This window comes from Musca autumnalis, unplaced genomic scaffold (assembly GCF_047663935.1).
Source record: "Musca autumnalis isolate F117 unplaced genomic scaffold, ASM4766393v1 scaffold_3, whole genome shotgun sequence".
In the NCBI taxonomy this organism is placed as follows: Eukaryota; Metazoa; Arthropoda; class Insecta; order Diptera; family Muscidae; genus Musca; species Musca autumnalis.
The window spans coordinates 236337203-236346357 of record NW_027411866.1 but is presented as its reverse complement, the minus strand read 5'-3'; positions in this window follow the sequence as shown (position 1 = coordinate 236346357).

Genomic DNA, 9155 nt, shown 5'->3' with positions numbered 1-9155 from the left:
AGGCGCGGTATTCCAAAAAGTCAAGCGAAAAACAGAGAGGAATGGAGATCTTTTCTTAGTTCGGTCTATGGAACAAATGTTCTGTAATGGGCCAACTAAGTAAGTAAGTAAGTATTCGCGGAATTTACAAAAAATGTATCAAATTTTAAATGTAATCCGACTTTTTTTCAAAATATATGTCCATTCACCAATCAAAAATTGCAAAAAATTAGTTTTAAATAAAAACTTCACGGGGAGTCGAATGAGACCAAAATTATTATGATCGGGATAATAGTTTGGATTTTATAGCAAAAAAAAAACACATATTTGAGTAAGAAAAAATAAATTTTGGTTTAAAAAAGTAGTTTCCACATGCATTATAAATTGAAAGTATTGAAAAAAATCTATAGGAGTACTTCTTTTATTTTTCTTGACACTCTCAAGAAAATGGGCGGATATTGCATTATCTAAATTCACATAGAAGGTTTCCCACTGAGGAATGTTATCGAGTTGTTGAGATAAATCATTAGGCTTCTTAAACGGAATTATAGTTCAAATAAACCGTTTTAATTTATATGCATTTTTAAACTGTGTGTAAATCGCGAAATTATCAAAATTATTTTGTCCGCATGCGATTTTCATGTACAACAAGACCATGTTTTTTAATTTGTATATATTTTTCGAAATTTGATTTGGACGTTAAGATGTAGATTCGGCTGCATCTCAGCATTAAAAAAATTATGAAACATCGTTAATTTGAGCAAAGTGCATACAATTTTGTTCCGCATCCGGCTTCAGTGTCAACATGAAAATCCACATCGATATATATCTATTTCAAGGTGATCAATCAAGAACCATGGATGTAGCATCGCACACAATTTTTGGGATAAAATGAATGAGCTCCCTTATCAGTGAAGTTTTTAAATCTCTGTTTCAACAAAAACCAAGATGCTGTACCAGTTTTTTCATTGCAGTGGAAACGACCCGCAGAAAACTCGATAAAATGCGCGATATTTTTAAAGTCAATTTTAGGTGATTTTCTTACCTTGGAATTTCTCGTATCTCGCGTTTTAGTAAATGGATTTTCACGAGTAATAATTTATTAGATCCGGACAGTAAAAATTTAAGTACGAGTAAATCGAATGACAATATTAAAAATTAGACCCAAAAAATATGATTTTTAGAAAATTGTTGGCGCAAAATTGTTGTTTTTGGATACAGATTTCTGTAAAGCTGTGTAGGCTACATTCATGACATATAATCAAATAACTCAGAATCGCGAGCTCAATAATCCTATATACGATTTTGTGAAAAACTTGTTTGCGGAACGAAATTAGAAAAAATTTTCAAAAACACCTAAAATCTGGCTCCAAATGTCAGCATCATTTAATGATAGACGCAGATCAAATTTTGAAAAGTTATATATTGGTGCGATGATCCTTGTTTAGTTGGCTTCTACTTTTTCTTTGACATGAAAATCGGGAAAAGTGGGACTTAATCACAAATCGAGGGAAAACAAAAAAAGACATGTTGGCTTCAACCCATTTTTATACCCTCAGCCTTTAGGCAAGAAAGGTATATACACTTTCATACGGACAAAATGTGCCTCATCGAAATAATGGTTTTAGACCCCAAGTATGTTTGGCCGAAATGTGTTTCAGACAATTTGGAGTCGATTGAGCAATGTCCGTCTGTCTGTCTGTCTGGCTGGCTGGAGCGCACGATAACTCTCGAACGGATAAACCGATTCGGTTCAAATGTTGGCTTTAGTAATATTTTACCCAAACTTAGTTTAAGTTCGAAGATGGGCTATATCGGTCCACTCCTTCCGGTACCTCCCCCACAAAAGTTCGAAAATATGCGCACGATAACTCTTAAGGGGAGTAACCGATTTGGTCCATACTTTGTCCATCGTTAGACTTAAATAAGGTTTCAATATGGACTCAATCGGTCTACTCCTTCGGGTACCTCCCACACAAAATTTCGGATAAGTTTAGTTTAGGACCTGCTGTCGGATCGCTTTGATTTTTGTTGCAACAACTTGTATTCACTTCCCCCTTACGACGGTACAAGTTTCATCAGGGGCAAGTCCATACTTCCTGAGAAAATGGCCGGAAAGTTGCAAAAAGCCCCTATGACACCTGTGTAGTGGTTGGAGCGCAAGATAACTCTCGAACGGATCTGTCGATTCGGTCCAAAATTTGGTCTTGGGAATATTTTATCAAAACATAGTTTAAATTCGAAGACGGGCTATATCGGTCCACTCCTTCAGGTACCTCCCCCACAAAACTTCAAAAATGTTCGGAAAAAATTTGCGCACCATAACTCTTGAAGGGACCGATGTAATCTATACTTTGCACGTCCTAATATATCTACCAGATATACATCAGGTTCGAATATGGACTATATTTGTCTACTCCTTCTGGTACCTCTCACAGAAAATTTCGGATAAGTTCACTTTAAGACCTGCTCTCGGATCACTTTGATTTTTGTTGAAGCGATTTGCATTCGCTACTTCCATTACAACGGTAAAAGTTTTTTCAGGGGCAAGTCCATATTTCTCGGGAAAGTTGTAAAAAAACCCCTATGTCACCATATGTGGCGGTCGGAGAGCACGATAACTCTCGAACTGTTCAACCGATTTGGTCCAATATTTAGTCTTCGTCATATTATATCCAAACTTAGTTTCATGGACAATACCGGTCCACAACTTTCGGTACTTCTCCCCAATGTTTAAAAAATGCCACTAAAATGCTAGGACGATATCACTTGACGATATCCTAATATTTTATCAAAATTTAGTTTAACTTCTAAAATGGCCCATATCGGCCCTCCCTAAGGGTACCTGCCCTACAAAAGTTCAACAATTGTGTATTAGTCCAGTTAATTCCTAATTGTCGGTAAGTTTAAATGTCCAAAAAGAGCCACAAATTTCTGAAGAGACCTTAAATACATTTCACTTCACATTGGCTGAGGGTATATATCTGTCGGCAAACCCGACTGACACTTTTTTACTTGTTTTTATTTGAGTTGTACTGACGATGCACTTAAATGCGTTTCAACAAAGTCATAAGCTTATGCATAGGGTATCACATAGTCGGTTGGCTCACTTGTTTTTATATTAATTGATTTTTTTTATAAATTTATTCCAACGGGATCCTAATAATATAAAACAATTATTAATTTAAATAATTGGCTACGCCCATGATTTTGACAAATATTGACATTATTGTATTGTGGCTAATCATTCGGTTTGATTCCTGAAAATGTTGTTTGTTAGAAATGCAAATAATGGACGATAATTTCCAAAGCAAATAACTTTCCACATTAAACAGATTATTATGCAAATTTGGAAATTATTGATATTCTAGGTTTCAATGACGAATGTTTATTTAAAAATTTCTAAATTATTATTGCAACAATAAATTACTCCCACAATACACATTTCCATTAACAAATTAAGGCATTTGGTATTTAAACAAGAACTAAATAGCTAACCAACTACCTCCAATTCCATTTAAATCCTCAGAAATCCTCTTAACTATTGTAATTTGTGCATGCTAAGGACTAAAGGCTACAAATGAGACTGTGTAATATTTATTTCCATAATTGCATAGTTTTGGTTTTTTAATAACGCCGTCTCATAGTAATGGGATTTAAATTATAACTTTGCATGTTTGCAGATAACACAAACAACTTTGTATAGTTGTATATGACGCTAAGGAAAAAGCTTGATTTCTATATTTAATCATTAAATGAAATCATACACTCAAGGCGGAAAATGGTAATATTAAGTCTGTCTGGTTACTTTTCCAGCAAGAATTGTCCAGCAAGAACATTCTCAGAGAGTAAGGAGTTTTTATTCTCTTTTGCTAGAAAATTGTAAAAAGTAAACAGACACCTTCCCAGCAAATACCAGCAAGCAATCAGCTGACTTGCCAAAACAGAACAACTTGTCGGCCAATGAAGGTACCAAAGGTAGCAAAAATGTTGTATTTTATTAAAAATTAAATGAAAAATTAAATTTCACTTTGCAACTTTGTTCTACAACAAAAAAATAATACAATTAGACTTGTTATTTCCTCAATAAAATTGTTTTTAATTTTCACAAACATAAATCAACGAAAAATTAAAAACAGATGATTGATTGTTTTCAGGAAGAAGAAGAGTTACAAGTTCTTGCTAGAAGAAATTTGTCCAGCAAGAATTTGCAAACTCTCAGTAAAAGAACGGTCAAAAGGTCTCTCTCAAATCGCTCTCTTTTGCTGACTTTTTGTGCTAACAGACGCCTTCCAGCAACAATTGGTACAAATTTTAGGGTAGCCAGACAGACCTATTGTAACGAATGTAACTGACAGGATTAAGTTAATTTGGTTGAATTTCCGTAAATTTAAGAATTTGAAATGTAACGTAGATTTTTATTATTTGCAACAACAATTACTGTACAGAATTTGCTCATTCCTGCAAGTTTTTTCTTTTTATGTACATTTGTTTTGCTATTGTTTGTTGTACTCTGTTTCACGTTTGTTTTGTCACTGTATTTCGATGCTTTTGTGTCTGTCGCCTTCTCGCCCAGCGGTTGTTCGTCAAGCGCGAGTGTGCGTCGGTGTGTTTGTTGCACAGTTGGTTTCGAGATGTTACCAGATCTTCTAGAAATATCGGCAACGAGAAGCTATTGGACATTAATAACGGGGGATTGAGAGACAGTCAGTTGTAAATTTACTCGCGAACTAAAAACGTCTACCTGACATAATGGAGATTGATTGACCGAATGTTCACCAAGAAACACCTGTAGTGCGATTCTCTAACTCATTTTTTGAGTTACCGACAATTGTCGGTAAAATTAAAATGCTTATAATTTCGGTAATTACCGATGTTTTTCGGTAAGTTAGCGACGAATAAAAAGTAGTCGTAAAGTTCTACCGATAGCAAGAGTGTTATCAGCTTTTATTTGAACTTTTCATTCATAATTTTGCGTTTTAATTTTACTGATTTTTGTAGGTAACTCAAAAAATTTGTTAGAGAATCGCACTACTGGAGACGAACAATAACCCAAGAACTCAGACAATATAACCTTACATAGGAAGATGCAAAAAAGAACGGCAACTAATCGAGTAAGATGGCGACACTTTGTGGAAACCCGATGCTTCCAAGAGGAGTAACAGGAGAGAAAAAAGTAGGCTGATATTTAAGTAGTCACGACAGTGAAAATTCGGCTAGGAAACTTATTTGGGGTTATCATGAACGGCAATTCCCCGTGAATTTTTTCACTTTCTCCTTTAAGTTGCAACGGCGGAAAGACGAAACTCACGGGGAAATTTCATCCATGATAACCCCCATTATTTGTTAAAGACTTTTTAAGTATTTCCCACCTTTGAAGAAAATCATTCAATTTACTTATTTACCTGGCCCATTACAGAACATTTGTTCCACAGACCGAACTAAGAAAAGATCTCCACTTATCTCTGTTTAGTGCTTCGCTTTTTGGAATACCGCGCCTTGTCATCTCTTCATCCACTTGTTTGCGCCATCTATTCTTTGGCCTGCCAATTCTGCGTGCACTGCCATGTGGCTCGAATTTATTCGCCTTTTTAGCGGGTTCATCATCGCTTATTCTTATTATATGGCCTAGCCAACGCAATCGCTGCATCTCGATACGTTTAACTATATTGATGTCGTTGTATAGCAGATACAGCTCGTGGTTCATACGACGTCGATATTCACCGTCAACGCAGATCGGTCCGTAGATCTTTCGAAGAATTTTTCTCTCAAACACGCCAAGCACTGCCTTATCAGCTGGCGCAAGTACCCAGGCTTCGGAGCCATACATCAGCACGGGTAGTATCAGTGTTTTTTAGAGTGTTATTTTTGTTTGACCAAAGTAGCATCTGTTGGCCAATACAATTCTTCTTTTTATTTCACAACTGATGTCGTTTGTTGTGTTTACGGAGGTGCCGAGGTAGACGAAATCTTTTACTACCTCAAAATCATAGGAGCCAACTTCCACAGTTGGTCCGATCTCAATGGACGCATTGCGCGTCGACACCATCAGCTTGGTCTTCTCACCGTTTACCGCCAGACCCACTTTAGCAGATTCTCCTTCGACCTTCATAAATGTATCGGTTACTTCTTTTACTGATCGTCCCATGATGTCTATATCATCAGCATAAGTAAGTAACATGTGGATATTGGTATAGAGTATGCCATTTCTTTTGACGTTTGCCTCTCGTATAACCTTTTCCAGCAGGATGTTGAAAAGATCACACGAAAGGCTGTCTCCTTGCCTGAAACCTCTTTTGGTACAAAACTCCTCGGAGAGGTTCTTTCCTATTTTAATTGAAGATCGTGTGTCAGTTAGAGTCATTTTACAAAGCCGAATGAGCTTTGCGGGGATGCCAAATTCAGACATTGCTTGGAATACCTTTGAACGTAGCGGGCTGTCGAAGGCTGCTTTACAATCGACAAAAAGGTGGTAGGTGTCGATCTGCACCTCTTGGGTCTTCTCCAGGATTTGCCGCAGGGTAAATATCTGGTCAATGGTGGACTTGCCAGGTCTAACGCCGCATTGGTATGGTCCAATTATTTCGTTGACTATGGGCTTTAGTCGTTCGCACAATATCCCTGACACTATATTGTAGGCGATACGAAGAAGACTAATGCCCCTATAGATGGAACATAAAGTTTTATCTCCTTTCTTATGGACGGGGCACAGGATGCTCAGATTCCAATCGTCGGGTACGCGTTCTTCCTGCCAGATGATGCATACACCTTATCAGCTTGTCGCCTCCGGTTTTAAACAGCTCGGCTGGTAGGCCATCAGCTCCTGCTGCCTTATTATTCTTCAGCCGGTTTATTTCTGTCTTTACCTCATCTTGGCCGGGTGGTATACATTCAATACCATCTTCTGGGATTGGATCTGTGGTATCTTCGTCGACTTCGCTGGTAGGCCATCAGCTCCTGCTGCCTTATTATTCTTCAGCCGGTTTATTTCTGTCTTTACCTCATCTTGGCCGGGTGGTATACATTCAATACCATCTTCTGGGATTGGATCTGTGGTATCTTCGTCGACTTCGCTGATAGGCCATCAGCTCCTGCTGCCTTATTATTCTTCAGCCGGTTTATGTCTGTCTTTACCTCGTCTTGGCCGGGTGGTATACATTCAATACCATCTTCTGGGATTGGATCTGTGGTATCTTCCCCTTCTTCGCTGCTATTGGATACCAACAATTCGGAAAAATGCTCTTTCCATATCCTGAGCACAATATCTGTATTAGTTACCAAATTACATTGCTGGTCTCTACAGGAGGAGGTGCCTATACCAAAGCCATCAGTTTGATGTTTCACTCTTTGGTAGAATTTTCGGACTTCATTCTGTCTCCTGTACATTTCGATTTGTTCACACTTCCGCTTTTCCATCTCTCTATTTTTCCTGCGGAAAAGACGTTTCTCCTCTCTCCTTTTCTCCCGATACCTCCCACGTGCGCTTCGCGTTGCTACTGATTGTAAAGTAGCCCTATATACCGCATTTTTCTCTTCGATAGCAGCACGACACTCCTGGTCATACCATGGATTCCTTGGTGGAGGTCTCTGGTATCCAAGTACTGATTTTGCGGCTGTTTGCATGGAGTGGACAATGTTTTGCCATTGTTCTGATAGGTTATCGGGACGAGGAGTGCTTTGATTAAGCAGTTGGACCAGTTGATTGGAATATGCTGTGGTTATCTGTTGTGTTTGCAGTTGTGTCAGCTCGTACCTTATTTGCTACGTTTAATCTGGTACGCACCTTTGCTGCAACAAGGTAGTGGTCCGAGTCTATGTTTGCACCTCGGAACGATCGTACATCCAACACGCTTGATGTATCTATCACAACGTGATCAATTTGATTTTTTGTTCATTGATCTAGCGACAGCCAGGTGCCCTTATGAATATCGAGATGCTTAAATCTGGTACTGCTAACTACCATGTTTCTTGCAGCTGCAAAGGCTATCAGCCTCATACCATTGTCAGATGTTTCACTGTGGAGACTGAATTTCCCGACTGTTGGGCCAAAGATATTCTCCTTTCCAATTTTGGCATTAAAATCACCTAGTATAATTTTAATGCCACAGGCAGGGCAACGTTCATAAGTTTCTTCTAGGCGCTCGTAAAATATATCTGTGGTCTGTTCGTCCTTGTCTTCACTAGGAGCATGAGCGAAAATAAAGATGATGTTGAAGAATTTTTCTTTTAATCGAATTGCAGCGAGTCTTTCATTCACTGGGGTGAAGCTGGAGACCAGATGTTTATACCTCCGACCAACTACAAATCCGCAAACAAACTCATGTTTTGTGTCATGGCAGCTATAATACAGTGCGTCACCTTTAGGTGTTGTTGTGACGCTTTTCCCAATCCATCGTATTTCCTGTATGGCGGTAATGTCGGCCTTGTACTTTTCAAGTACATCTGCCAATGCGTAAACTGCACCTTCTCTATAAAGAGTGCGAACATTCCAGGTACAGATTCGCAGATCATGGTCCTTAAAACGATTGCGGGGTTCGTCAACTTTAAAGGGGTTTATTTTTCTTTCGTTTTTTCATAGTAGGCTGTTTTTTCATTCAATTTATGTAATCTAAAAAGTCATCATGGCGCAATACTTGGTGGATCAGGGAGATAAAAATCTGAAATAATATTGATTTTTTTTATTTTAATCGGTTATTTAATAATATTTTAATATCATTGAATGCAATGTGGAATCGGCCCGCTCACACGCGTCTCTCTTACATAAATCGTACCAGGGTCGTATCTATTCGGACAGCACATAAAGGCAGCAAATCTTCAATCAATGAAAAATTCAATTCTTGTACTTGTACTCTAAGAACCCATTATTTAGCATGGTTATAAGTTCGATCCTGAACAGAAAATTATCACATTCGCTACGGGCCTAAAACCCGTAATAATATTATATTAGTAAGCAATATAATAGTTTACTTTAGCATACGAATAGTTCTTACATCTTTCTCCAATTGAACTATAACCTTCCATTACCTCTAATATAATCATAAATCCACCTCATTTTATTTTTGAGTGTTCTTCTTTCGCCGAACAAACGACAACAAAGAAACCTGTACTAAATACATAGCTCTAACACTATTCACCTGCTTAATGTCAGGTGCAAGAAAATTCAATTAATTGCAGAT